General features: G+C 40.2%; 1 protein-coding gene across 2 annotated transcripts in view; it reads right to left on the reverse strand.

Annotated features, from left to right (window-relative positions):
* The window catches only part of TPRG1 (tumor protein p63 regulated 1), a 202822-nt gene extending 191308 nt beyond the window's left edge, over positions 1-11514 (reverse strand). The window contains exons 1-2 of one of the 2 annotated variants that reach the window (XM_053657561.1): positions 6932-7057; positions 6497-6606 (exon numbers count right to left, since the gene is read on the reverse strand). The gene's annotated coding sequence lies outside the window, so the exon portion shown is untranslated. Of the gene's footprint in view, positions 1-6496; positions 6607-6931; positions 7058-11366 lie in introns of those variants that run through there. The other variant, XM_053657560.1, reaches the window with a different exon arrangement.
* Positions 11515-12722: the final 1208 nt, after the last annotated feature.

A 12722-nucleotide genomic window follows, 5' to 3' on the forward strand; every position in this document is an offset into this window, starting at 1 on the left:
AGTAATCTTTAGCAGTTCCCCAGTAGGTCGTCTGTTTTCTCAGGAACCAGGACGGGCCTTATCTGTAGTTTCTGAACTATCACCTTGTATTTGCTTATCCCTCTTTTCCTCACTCTTCCTGTCTGAGATTGTACCTCCCAGTAAGTATTTGTATTAAACTTTGTCTCAGGTAAAAGAAGCAAGACTGGACTGGAGAAAGAGAGATTTCCTCAAGGGAAAGTTTGGGATCTTGGAGGACAGACTAACTGATATGAAAAAAATAACAACAACAACAAAAAAGATACAGCCAAGTGTAACTTCTCTTTGAAAGGAATATTTTTAGTGCTTTTAAATTATTTTTATTTTAAATTATGTTAAAATATGCCCAACATAAAATTTACCATCTTAACCATTTTTAAGTGCACAGCTTAGTAGTGTTAAGTACATTCACATTGTTGCGCAACCAATCAGAACCCTTTTCATCCTGCAAAACTGAAACTCTACTCATTAGACAAATCTCTATTTCTCACTCCCCCAGGCTCTGGCAACCACCATGTACTTTCTGTCTCTATGCAGTTGACTATACTGGAGAGCTTGTATAAATACAAGTATGCAGTAATTGTCTTTTTGTGACAGGCTTACTTCACTTAGCATGTCCTCGAGGTTCATGCATGTAGCATGTGTCAGAATTTCCTTATTTTTAAGGCTGATATTTCATTGTATGTATATGCCACATGTTGTTTATTCATTCACCTGCCAATGGACACAAGTTGCTTCCACCATTTGGCTACTGGGAATAATGCTATTGTGGACATGAGTATACAATTATCTCTTTGAGACCTCACTTTCAATTCTTTGGGATATATACTGACAAGTGGAATTGCTGGATCATGTGTTAATTCTGGTTTTTTTTTAAATTTTTTTGAGGAACTGTCATACCATTTATGTAGTGATTGCCCCATATTATGTTCCCACCACTGTGTACAAGGGTTCCAATTTCTCCATAATCTTGCCTAAACTTGTTAGTTTCTGTGTTTTGTTTGTTTTATTATTATAAACAACCTAATGGGTACAAGATAGAATCTCAGTATAGTTTTGATTTGCATTTTCCTGAGAGGGATTTTTTTTAAAGAGATGATTTTGTTGTTAGTAGATTAAATAGGTAAGGAGCCCGAGGGGGTCTCGGAGAGGAGGAGAGGGATGATGATGAGAAGTGGAACTCTGTTGTTCTCTCTTTGGGAGATAATTCCATTTGTATGACATTCTTGCAAAGGGAAAACAAAGGGACAAAAACAGATCAATAGTTTCCAGGAGATTGACTGCGTGAAGCACTGGGGTGTTTGGGGGAAAGAATTGTTCTATATATCATGATTGTGGTTGTGGTTACAGATAAAATGTTTGCCCAGACTTGCAGAACTGTATATTAAAAAGATGCACCTACTGTATGTAAATGGTTCCTTGATTTTACTTTAACCCTCACCAGAGGACACACTCATTGATTTTAGAGAGAGGGGGAAAGGCAGGAGAGAGGGAGAGGAACACTGATGACAGAGCCACATTGATCAGTTGTCTCTTGTACAAGCCTCAACCAGGGACTGAACTTACAACCTAGGCATGTGCCCTCATGAGGAATTGAATCCACAAACTTAGTTTAGAGGACAACACTCTAACCCCCTGAGCCACCCCAGCAGGGCTCCTTATTTATTTATTTTTAGTAAGAAAAATAGTTCTTGATTATGTAGCAAGTATGACACTCAGACCACACACTTAGATGTACTATAAACATTTTTTTTCTGTAATTCAGTGTAACATTTATACCGAGTTTCTATTCTGCTGGGTTGGTGGAAAAACTTATCCTGAGTTCTTCCTAACACTTATCCCCTCTTCCTGTTCCTCCCAAGCTGTGCCATAGGTAGGATTCCATGTGCAGAAGCAAGGTGGGAGCACATTTGCGATGATTCATAGTCACAGGTCCACGCGAGTTTCATCGCATCCATTGTCCCATGCTGCATGGCCCAAGACATCTGGTAACTCCCCATGGTTTCCCTGTCACTCTTGGGGAAAAGGAATTTTTCCTACAAGGCTGCTGCTTATCAGTTTCCGAGTTATATTCCATGTATGAGGTAGCCATTTCCTCTTTAGGGTCATGTTACTGCTGTGTCAGCTCTGTGGGGAACACAGGGGTCAGGATCCCTCTCTTGGACTACAGAGCCCTCTGAGGCATAGTTATTCTCTCTCACTCCCCTCCACCAACCCTCTCTCACACACACACACACACACACACAGTGCCCAGAGGAATACGCGGCACTTCCTCTCTTCTTGCTCCTGGCCAAACATTTTGTCTATACCTTTAAATACCAACCTTTTACCTTCTCCACAAAACTCTCAAAATTCCCCTGAGGGCTCAGGCTTTTCCATGACAAATGTCATAAAGACAAGTAGGCTATTTCTGAATGCAGCCCTTCACTGCCTCCCCTGAGGCAATCAAGTACAAGGCTGTGTTGAGAACCTGGAGCTAATATATTGAATTAAGAATGTGCAGATTATGGGGATATCTGTAATAGTGTCAACAATAAAAATAAATGAGGAAAAATGACACGCAGATGGATTTGCTGAATGAGGGGCCCAAGCCACCCTCGAGGGGTGTGTGGACAGCTCCCTCAGCATCCCAGCTCACAATCTGGGAAAGTGAATCCCACAGGGTCATTTCTATTGAAGGCACAGGTTCAATACACCAACACAAAGGAAGTAAAGCCACAAGCTTTATTTCCTATAGATTCTAGAAGCAAGAGAGGAGGCAGAGATGCTATGGAGGGGTGCCCTCCATCCCAGGGCCCAAGCAAGCAGGAGAGACAGGGCAGGGTAGCAGGCAAGCACCTGTGACTTAATAAGACTTACAAAGTGGCTGGGATGAAGGTCACTAACTTTTCAGGAGCTTCACTCTAAGTGGTTATTTTAAAAGATCTCTCAATGTCAAGACTCTGGGTGTGAGTAGAGTTATTACACTGTAAAATGCCTCAGCAGCAACTCAGTTGTTCTCATCACAGGGGTTAACTACACTACAGGGGTGCAGATAGGGGTAGAGGAGATGGAAATGTTGGGAGAAAGAAAAAACAGGTTGATATTTAAAATATCAACCCACCTCATTTGAGTATCAAATTTTCATGGTGATACTTTTATGGCAGTTTCCTCCAAGGATATAGAAATACCTGAGCAAATTATGCCATTTCACAAGGTACCATAATGTTTGTTTTTACTAACTGTTAAAATTGTGTTATGAAATTATGCTATTCTACAGAATGCAGAAAGAGAAAAAATTTTGAATGTAAGGAATAATGTGTGAACCAACACGTGAAAGAGAAAAATGTGCATAAAAATTATACTAAAAAAAAAATTGTGGGCCTATCAGCATTCTGGACAGTTCTGAAGAAAAAGTCTCAAAAATAAAATGTATAAAAACTGTGCTGCCAAATGTTAAGTAAAAAATAATCAGTGAAAAAGAGTAATTAAGTCACATATTACATATTCTTTTTTCATCCTCTCCAATGGCAATCATGTACTTTTGAAGGGGACATCTGGAAACTGAAGCCCACTTAAATCATTCTCTTTCTAGCAAGCAGCTGGCCAGGAATCTTCGTGCACAAAAACCTGCTGTCAGTTTGCCCCTGCCTTCAGCCCCAAATGAAGTCAGCCCACCTTGCCACCAGACAGCTGAATCAATCGCACATTGGCTCCAGTTTCCTGGAGCACTCTCCAGAGGGCCATTTTTCAGGGAAGTTACTGTTCAGACATAAGTGAAGCCCCATTTCAGAAGCCAGCATCCTGCTGGTGACTTAGAGGGACCACATCTCCTTGAGTAGGTGACCATCCTGGTCCAATCCTGGGTGTGTGCATTAGAAGTGAAGTGGTGTATTCAGGCAGGGGATGGATGACTACAGAGGGTATATTTCAGAGGGGATTCCAAGGCAGTTGCTCTAAGTTGCCTAGAAAATCTCCTGCCACCATAAAATGTTATGATTCTATGAAATTCCCTGTTTTCAAGCAAATGAGAAATGAATACTACATTATGAAAAAATTGTCTACCTCAATGAACCAAGGGTTATCTGATTCCTTAGAGAAATGAAAATACATGTTTCCATATTCAGAAATTATGTAACTTGAGATATAAATCAGAAAATCAACATATTAGAAAATATTTTTAATTATATATCAATTCAGTAAAATCCTTGAAGTAACGATTTTCCTTAAAGTGAGTCTGTGTTATGATGACACTGGGAGTCTATGATTTTCTGAATGGAGAAAAATGAACCACAAACCTTACTAATCTGAAATAATGAAAGAAAAGCAGTATGATTCAGCAGAGGAAAGAAAAGGCTAATGTATGAAATTTCTATAAAGAAAGGATGTTGCTTTGCTGTCAAGTCTACATGTTATTGCAAAGGTGGTGACCCATAAGTAAAGTGAGTCAATAGAAAAAAAAACACAAAATTCATAACAGACATATTAGGAAGCAAAAGCTATGGTAGAGGGAATTTTTAATTTTTTAATCTACTAGCTTGACAAAAACTAACATTTTTGTTGACCAATTTCTCTCATGGGAAAATACATTAAATGTGTTCAAATGGAGAAAGTGTTTTCTGCCTTTGATAAATATATGTTTTGTACAGCCTATCTGAAGTTCTCTGAACAAAAGTTAACAGGATTAGGTCAGTGATGAGCTCTTCCCTTCACGTTCCTCTCCACAGTAGGTCACATGAGGAAAACAAATCATAAAAATTGTAGCATTGCAGAGGGAGAATGGAAGATCTCTGTATCTTTTACTTAATTTTGCTGTAAACCTAAAGCTGGTCTAAAAACCAAAGTGTACAAAAAAAAAAAAAGTCAGGAGGTTGTCTTTTATGTAGATCTTTCCAGATAGCAGACGCTAGTTTTTTCCAAGATTTAGAAAAAAGAAGCTCTATTATGTGCATTCAAATTATTTCTTCTGAGATTAAATTATTTCTAAGAGAAACTCTTCATTTTTTAATGACTAATGAAAAGAGCATGAGACTAAGCATCAACATTCAGTCTCAGCTCTGATCACAGCTCCATATGCCACCAGCTAAGTGAATTTGTGTAGTTCATTTTCCTGGAGCCCAGTTTCATCACATGGAAATGAGACAATAATAACCACCCTTCCATCCTTAAATGATAGGAACATGAAAATCATTTGAAAACAACACAGCTATATACAAATATAAGAAGGAAAGAAAAAACAGTATTCTGCAGGAATCATTCATTCATTCATTCATTCATTCATTCATTCATCCAGCACATGTAATGTGAATTTCCAACATAAACCAGGCTCTCTGCCAGGTGCTGGGAATTTCACAGTAAACAAAGCAGACAGAATTGCAACCTTTCCAAAGTTTACAGTCTAGTGAAGAAAACAGGTGCTAAATAATCATGCAAATAAACATATTTTAAATTGTGCTGTTTGCCATAAGGAAAGTTAAAAGCAGGTTGGAAAATGATGGGTGACCTGATTTAGATGAGGGCTGGAATGGGGGGTAAAAAAATCAAGAAAAAGTTTCTCAGAGACTTGAAACATGGGGAGTTGGAAAGCAAACATTTGAGGTTGCAGAAAGAGTTCCAGGCAAAGGGAAAAGCACAAGCAAAGACCTTGAAGTGACAAAAGCTTGATATATTCAAGGCACTAGCAGAAGGCCAGAGTGGCCGTTGATGGTTTTTGTTTGTGTTACCGTAATGATGACCTCATAGTGCTTTCGAGAATAGAACAATGATGAATACTGGTGCACTAATTTTTACTTAGGCTAAGCTTTCTATCTTCAACAAATGTTTTCAATTTAGAATGTCTCTATTTGCAAGGCAAATTCCTAATTCTAATATATTTAGTATTTATCATGCCTAAAGGACATTTGTAGACATCCCCTATTCTGTAGGTGTCACAGAGAGTCGGCTTGTTGAAATTAAGAATTTTAAAAAGAAAATTAATGGAACAGAATCTATCTTGAGAAAAGCTAAGTGGACCATAACATATGAGCAAGAGTTGAAAGTCCGAAGACTCATGGTGCTGGGAAAGAGAAGACAAAGGAGAGACTGGCTTGGTTCCACGTGCCTATTCAAGCTGTCCTGTGGAGGAAAAGGGACTTCAGCTGTCTCTAATGGTTATGAAAGGATTTCATGGTTAAAGATTGCAGGGGAGCAAAATGTTTCTTGATAGGTGAAAAAGAACCGGGTAAGAGCAGGAGATATACAATTTGGCTGAAGGAAAGACTAGGTATTTCTCCAGAAGGCACAAAGAAATAATAATTAAGTACAGACTAGATTGTTCCTTGAGGACATGCAGACAAGTTCAGGAATCTTGCAGGACCAGTGTAATAGACAACCTCTAAGCAAAATGTCCAGCCTTTTAGCATCTCTACACCACACTGGAAGAAGAGTTGTCTTAGGCCATACATTACATACACTGCAACACATAATCACAAAAAACTCATAGTGTTTGAAGTAAACTTACAATTATGCGTTAGGCCACATTCACAGCCATCCTGGGCTGCATGGCACCACGGGCTGCAGGCTGGACACCCCTGCATGTCTTCCAGCAATGAGAGACACCATGGAACAATGCTTTCTTAAGAGAAAGATTTAAGAAACTACTCTCAGTAAAAGAGAAATTTCATCTTCCAAAACTACTAATCACTTAGGAGACTGGGGCGACTGGCACCGTGATGAGGAGTGAGATGGCCTTAGTAAAGCACTGCCATCAGAATGTTGTAGGGAGCTTTGTCAACTATAAATGGTGCCCACAAAGCATTTGTCAGTAGAGAGAAATTTTCATTCATTACAAATCTTTAGCATTGCCCAGTACAGATTTAGAAGAAACAGTTTGATAAAGGAATTGGGATAGAAGGTAAGAGCCTCAGGTTCCTAACTGGAGCAGAATGTTCAGTACCAGGTCTGGGAAAAAGCTGTTTCATCATTACTGGAGGCAGATGGGAGTGGATTAGGAAAGATATAAAGCCAGAACAGCTACTGAAGATTGAAGAGTATGCAGGTAAAGGACCATTCAATATGAGATCAAGAGTATTAATTATGGCCCAAGAAAGAAGGCACACACAAGAAAGAGCAAGAAGTAACAGTTCAGGTGTATATTGTGTAAGCTAGTTTGGTAAATGAGTAAACTGAAGTTTTGCTAATAAAAGAATAAACATTAATCCAGTAGCTCAGGGGTTCTTAACCTGAGTTTCTGTTAGCCCTCTGAAGATGTGACTATAGCCTCTGATTGGTGCAAACAGAGGACTTTGTTCTGAGATGCCCTGAAGTTTCTCTTAGGGAATGTGGCATCTCAGAATGAGCCCAGGGAGAGTCCTGGGCCTTATTTATATTGACTTTAGGTGTGATTAGAAGAGGAGACAGAAAGACTAAGGTTTTATCAGATCATGCTGATGGAATTTTGAAAGTGACTTGCTAAGATAAATTCCCCTTAAGCCTGCGCCCACTTCCAACCCAGATAAGGTACTGGAAGTTTAGATAGCATTTACTGAGTATTTATTATCTGCTAAGCACTGCATAAGTGATTTATTCTCAACACAAGCCTATTAGATAAATTGTACTCCTTCCTATAGTAGAAGACTCTCAAAAACTTAACTCCTTTATCATTTCACTCAGTCATTCATTTATTGATCAACATATATTGATTAAACACCTCTTATATGCTACTGTAGGCAATGCCTATCAGGAGCTACACCAGGGTACACCTAGTGCTTTATCTGTCCAGCATCCCTTCCACTTAGAACAGTACCACTTCTCTTTTTGGATCTTTCCTTTTCTCCAGTCTATTTACATGTATCACCAGAAATTCCATTTTCTTGCTTCACCTATATTCCATGATCACAAGTAATGGTCAAGTGACTTAGCACTTGGGGACTTGGGACTAAGGAAATATCAGATAAGGTCTGGTCAATGGTTGAAAACTGTAAGATAAAATATTCAGGAGCTGTGATGAGTCACAATGTTTGCCAGCTGAAGGAAGTCCAAACTGAAGCTGTCAGTGAAAAACAGCACAGACTGGATCCTTATGGTAGACATATCTGACCTGTCATTGTGCCTTTTCCCAGGACTTGCTATTCACCTCTTCATTAGTTCCAGGTGTTTATCCAAGGATCTATCAAAAATCATTTCTGCCAAAACTTACCTCTTTTTTTGCTTCTAGTACTATTTATCTGTTCATTGCCATAGTTGGCATGGAAGACTCAAAGATGAAAAACACACAGCCCTGCCCTATGACACTCTTAAGAGGAGTTTCATAAGGACCCATGTATGGACATAGATTATTACAACATTCTGAGTGGGATGGGGTGACAACATGACTCCCTACTGTGTATATGTGTGAGTGCTATTTCCTTACCACTCATCCTTTGCAAGATCTTGACCCACTTCTGCCCTCAAGGTATGGGAATCTCTAAAAATTTAGCTAAACCTCCAGAATTGTCTTTCACTTTCTCTCAGCTTCCCCATCTGCTTTCCCTTGAAGATACAAGGACCAGGAGAGAACTGCTAGAGCAAAGTTCTTGGGAGAAAGAGCTAGGTGATGAGATCCAGAGCTCAGGGGGGAAATTGGCCTGAAAGGCAGAGACACCTCTTCCATAGAGGCAGGTGTCGACAAGATGAGAAATGATCATAGCTATAATTCTCATCTGAGAATATATACATCACTGTGAAGTAGTAGATATAATGAATTGCTTACAGCCATGATACAGAGTATCTTGGCCTTTAGAAAGTTGCGAAACGTTTATTGTAAAGATCAAATTTTGGAGACATTAAAGGTGCATCTTATAGGTATCACTGTGGGCCAGACTGAAGTTGGAACCATGACTTTATAGTGGCTCCAATATATGTGGTGGCATAATTTTCCCTAACGGGCCCAATGGTCTAAATGCAGATTAAAGAAAACTAGAAGAGAGGAGTTGAATCACAATGTGCAATGGCCTAGAAAGGAATTTATGACACCAACAGGAGAATGGCCATCTAGGCTGGACAGGATGTACAGATGAACAGGAAAACAGAGAAGGATTGTTAGGTGTGGGAAGGTAGACATAGACAACACAAGCTGTCTTAAAGATATAAGAGAACACATGAAAGGAGTGAGAGATAGAATGATAGAGATTTGTGATCAGAGAATGAAATCCTGAAGTTTGTGGAAGTCAAGGAATTGGTTAGTCTTCTGAATACTGACCACACAGAACAACAGTAGGACTTAGGAAAGGAGAGAGAACTGAATGTCATGTGCCGAAGTCATCAATGAATGTGGAGAAAGATGAAGAAGGTGATGTTTCGCAGTGGAGATGTAGGGGTAGAAAGTGGAGGATCAAATGGTACAGTCAAACACCATTCTTCTTTAAGAGAAATAGGAACTTGGAGGAATAATAATATTTGGAGGCAATAGTATACAGATATGGGAAAGGTCACATTAACTTCTGGGTAAGATTTAGGGAGAATGTATTGGTATAGCATTTCCGCAAATTTTCAAAATAGAGGTACCATATAATCCAGAGATTTTATTTCTGAAATCTAACCAAAGGAAATGACTCAAACTAACTCAAAACGATATTAGAAAACCCATGTGCACAGCAGCATTATTTATCATAATGAAAGCCAAGACATTATTTAGCCAAGACATGAAAACAACCTGTGTCTATGAGTGGTTGAGTGGGCAAAGATGTTATGGTATATACAATGGAATATTATTCAGCCATAAATAACAAGAAATTCCACAATTTGAGTAAACATAAATGCCCCTTGAAGGCATTAGGCTGAGTGAAATAAGTCAGACAGAGAAAGCCAAGATGGTAGTATCTCATTTATCTGTAGAACACAATTTTTAAAGACACCAAACTCATAGAAAAAAAGATCGGATTTGTGGTTATCAGAGGTGTGTGGGTTGGAGAAGGGATAATTGGAAAAAGGTGGTCAAAAAGTACAAAATTCCAGTTTTAAAATAAATAAGTACAAGGGATGTAATGACTACAACATGACTATAGTTAACACTGCTTTATAATATATAGTAAAGTTAAGAAGTAGATCCTAAGAGTTATTCTCTTCATAAGGAGAATGTTTTTATTCTTTTTTATATGAATGATGGATGTTAACTAAACCCATTGTGGTAATAATTTCATAATATATTTAACCAAACCATCATGATGTATGCCTTAAACTTATACAGTGCTATATTGCAATTATTTCTCAGTAAAAATGAAAAAAGTAAGTAAATGAAAATAGTTAATATGGTAAAAAAAAATAAAAGTGTTTTGGGAGTCCATGTAAAGGAGCCTTCAGAAAAGTGATATCCCCTGGGGAAACCAGGTTTCAGTTAGGGCAGAGGATAAGGGGGAAAAAACTCTATAGAGGGACTAAGAAAATGAAAGACTTTGTGAGCATGGACAGGAAATCTCCCAGGGTGCACTGCAAAGGGTTGGAAGGGGTGGTCCTCAGAAGGGAAGGGGAAGAGAAATCAAAGCAGAACAAAGATGTGATTAGAGGAGCAGTAATGACCCAAAGGTGTGGTTGCCAAGGAGAGCTGTGATGTGAAGCCTGGCAGAGGTCACAGCCTTCAAATGTCCAAAAAAACCTTTTTAATGAAGTTGTTTTGATTCTAGAAATCCACAGGATTTGCTCAGAATTTCAAACAGTATGTTGGTCAAAATATGACGCTGCCAAAATAATCTCTTACCTTTTACCAAAAATGTAGTTCATGATGGAAGCTACAGTTACTATGCTGACAAATAAGAGGGCACAGAGCTCTCCTGGTGCCACCAACTTCTGCCTGAACTGGCAGAACAAACCATCCCAGCTCACAGTCAGCCAATGATAAAGCTTATGTTTGAAGTCTTCCCTGATGGAATCAAAGTGTGTGCTTTCTTTACCAATTTGGCTTTATACAAAGCAGACTATCAGTAATTCTTCCAGCTATTTCTCAGAAAAAAACCAATTGAGTAAATATTTGCGAAAGCAATGAATTTTGTTAGTGAAGATACACCATATAAATATTAGTTACTACCATTACCATGTAATTTATTATCCAATAGTTCGTGATGCCTACTCGAAATAAAATGCGAAGTCAATGGAGTGGAGTGGAGAGATGGAGCCAAGACCCATGAGGAGTAATTTGGCAAGGGTTCTTAGAGGAGGTCAAACTGGAGCTGGCCTTCCAGTGATTTTTCATCTTCCCCAAACATACCTCTTTTCTAGACACTCAGACATACCCTTTCTATCGCCATTCTGCTAAGCCTAAGTAGTTCAGCCTTCAGTAGAGAATGGAGGGGGAACCAGCAAGGCCTCCCTGAGCTAACCCAAACCGGGTGTGGGACAGAGGAACAGAGCCCACTTACCTCACAGGCCATCATCTTCCCTTGGCAAAAACACTCCTCACCGCTCAAGCTCAGCTCTTGGGGCCTGACCTCTTTTTCAAGCCTGTGGTCAGCCTGCTTATCGGGCCTGACCTCCTCCAGCTGGATCTTGTTTTTGACTTGGCGTCTTTCTTCTCAGCTGTTTCCATTTTAGGTTTCTGTTCCTAATTCTTGAAAGCAAAAGTAGCCAAGCCCCTTCCCTCTTCTCAGACCAAGGCACAAAGATTGTTTTAGGGCACCACTGATCGATATGGGACAGAAGATAGGTGTCCATCATTGGTCTTCTCGTAGGGGCTTTATTTGGGCAGAGATGAGCCTCCTCTAGGAATCTGGGATTCCGAAGAATAGTGCCAGATAACCCAATACGTCAAGAACAAGGCGAAGTGAGATTTCAGCAGGAAGGAAACTGCAAAGGCCTTATTTACCCAGAGACTAAAGGTAGCAGAACCCTGAGCATCCATCGCCTACTTTTTCTTTTTTTCCAATTTTGAGCTTTTGAACTACTGAGGGAACATCAAGTCAAGCCATATTTATTATACAGCTTTTATCCAACTCTGAGGCCCAACTATATACCAAGCCAGAAACATACCCAACCTGCCAACACACAGAAACCTTTCCCCACATTTCTGTGCCACAGATATGGGGATGTGCCTCCACCTCCAGGAGCAAGTGGCTCCCTGAAATACTAAAGGGGATTTTTAAAAAGCAAGACTGATTCTCCTTATTGTCCACTCTCATGTCACTGCCTCCTCCCTTCCTCTTCCCAGTCCCACCCTCTCCTCCTCCCTCAGGGGCCACTGTGGAGCCAAAATCCACTTTGTCAGTGCATGAGCAGCCTTGCCTTCTCTTGCTACACACCCCATGTGACCCTGGAGAGCCTCCAGGGCATATTTCATCTGGCATCAGCATTAGATGTCACCGTGACCCAAAACTTCCTGCATTCTTAGGCATGGTAGCGCCTGCCAAAGCCAGCCATGGCGGGGGAAGGAACGCCATTTGGGGGGAGCTGACCAAGTGTGGTGTCGGGCGCCCTGTCTGCCAGCAGACAGCAGCACTGGTTTTCCACTGCTGGCCATTCATCGGACTTGGCCAGCTTTGCTCCTTCCCTGGGACCAAGTCAACAAGCTGAAAGCAAAAGAGCTGCAGCTCTGGCACACACAGGAAGCCCTTTCTGTTTGCATGCACACCATGCGGCTGTGCTCGGTGGCCCCAGGAACTGATTTCCCATCTGTCGTACCTGCTCCCCATCACTGCAATGGGTCAGGGTTCAGCAGGACTCCCTAAGATTGCTGCTCCATTTATTTATTTTTTTCCTGTATCAGAGCAAAAAACAATCAT

This window comes from Artibeus jamaicensis, unplaced genomic scaffold (assembly GCF_021234435.1).
Source record: "Artibeus jamaicensis isolate MK-2021 breed Jamaican fruit bat unplaced genomic scaffold, CSHL_Jam_final scaffold_474, whole genome shotgun sequence".
NCBI classification, from domain to species: Eukaryota; Metazoa; Chordata; class Mammalia; order Chiroptera; family Phyllostomidae; genus Artibeus; species Artibeus jamaicensis.